The 1,956-nt window shown below is 44.8% G+C and overlaps 1 pseudogene; it reads left to right on the top strand.

Moving 5' to 3' along the window:
• Positions 1–651: 651 nt before the first annotated feature.
• On the top strand, positions 652–1,225 carry LOC123184929 (disease resistance response protein 206-like; annotated as a pseudogene).
• Positions 1,226–1,956: the final 731 nt, after the last annotated feature.

Consider the following 1,956-nt stretch of genomic DNA (forward strand, 5'->3'; position numbering starts at 1 on the left):
ATGGAAGTGAACACTTCCGTGATGATAATTTTGGTAATGTCATGGAACACTTCTACGACAGCACAGGTATGACTATCTTGATTCTATCATAAAATCGTCATGGATGTACATGCATGACAGAAAACGTGACCTACTATGACAAACACGTATCATCATGGAAGTGTCTTTTTTTGTAGTGACTGCTAACGGGGGTCCACCTGCTAGCCCGTGCACACACTTAGCAGTAGTGCTGCCCCTCGGCCCAGCGCTACTGCTACTTCACTACCTGTAGCGCTGGTATATGTACAACGCTACCACTAACTAGCAGTAGCATTGGGCAGTTGTAACGCGCCACTGCTAAAATCCTATCTATAATATTTCTCCTAGTAGGCTGGCCATAGAGGTGCTATCTTAGCTAGTATCATGCACTTGGGAATAGCAAACACACTGATGTGATAGAGAACTAAAGAAGAGAGAGAGGGTTACAATAACATAGGTAGATACCGTATCATATTAAATGATATGCTACTTTGTGTCATGCATGGTAATAAATAAGATCATCTATGATACTACTCTATGATACTGTGCACTATGAACGTAGTATCATATACTAGTATCATATGCATGATATATACTAGTATATGATACTTCCCACTATGGGTAGCCATAGAGATGTAAGGCCTCACGGCATCTTCCAAGTTGTCACTGACCATAGTGGTCGTGGTGGTGTTTCTTCTCGGCTTGGCGGGCGCCGCCCACAGTAGGAGGAAGCTCGTCTCCAGCGGCGGCGATGAGCCGTGCAAGAAGATGATGCTCTAGTACCATGACATCCTCTACGACGGCGGCAACAACACAGTGAACACCACGTCGGCAGTGGCCACAAAACTGACGGTGCTGAGCGATAGCACCTACTTCGGCACGCTGGTGGTGTTTGACGACCCCATGACCAAAAGGAAGGCGCTGCCCGTTGGGATGGAGCAGCCGGCGGCACGCGTAGGGGTCTACTTCTACGACAAGAAAGGGTCCTTGAACTCGTGGTTCACCTTCTCACTCATGTTCCAACTCCACGGCGTACAAGGGCACCCTCAACCTCATGCGCGAGAAAACACGGGACATCTCCATCATGGGCGGCACCAACGACTTCTTCGTGGCGCGTGGCATCGCCACGCTCTGCACCGATGCCATGGAGGGCTTGTATTACTTCCGCCTGCAAATGGACATCAAACTCTACGAGTGCTATGTCTGATGTCGGCAAGAAGGTGGGATATCTGCGAGCGTGTGCCAATAAGGAGTGATATGCTGCTGCGGTGTTTGTTTTGATGTTTGGTGTGGTGTGAGAGTTGCATGCACAGGCCTATGTGTGTCATTCCCCAAGTCTGACTTTATTGTGTGTTAATTTTTTTGGACTAGCCATAATGGAGAGTAACATACACTAGTAACATACACATATCTCTAGACTATATTGCTACCTTCATAGTGGGTATTAACATAAGTGTGGTGTCATGCAAAGCTTCATTTATTAGGTTATAGACGACTCATATTGCATTGGGACATGTGATGCTACGGTAACTAGCTAAGTTACTCAAACTACCTCTCTCCTCATTAACTCATTGCCATATAAGCAAATATGTTGAGTTGGACTCAATGTTACTGTTGAAGTTACTCCCACTGTGGCTAGTCTTAAGACTAGCCACAATGGGGAGTAACTTAGACTAGTAACATGCATATGTTACTAGTCTATGTTACTACCTTTATAGTGGGAAGTAACATATGTGTGGTGTCATGCAATACATCATTTATTAGGTTATAGACTCATCTTGTCTTGGTATATGTGATGTTGCTCATACTACTAGTAACTAGCTATGTTACCACATGCCTCTCTTTCTTTATTAATTGATTGCCACATCATCTATTTTATCTAGATATGTGTGATGTTACTACATATGTTACTCCCACTGTGGCTAGTCTAAGGATCTA

This window comes from Triticum aestivum, chromosome 2A (assembly GCF_018294505.1).
Source record: "Triticum aestivum cultivar Chinese Spring chromosome 2A, IWGSC CS RefSeq v2.1, whole genome shotgun sequence".
NCBI classification, from domain to species: domain Eukaryota; kingdom Viridiplantae; phylum Streptophyta; class Magnoliopsida; order Poales; family Poaceae; genus Triticum; species Triticum aestivum.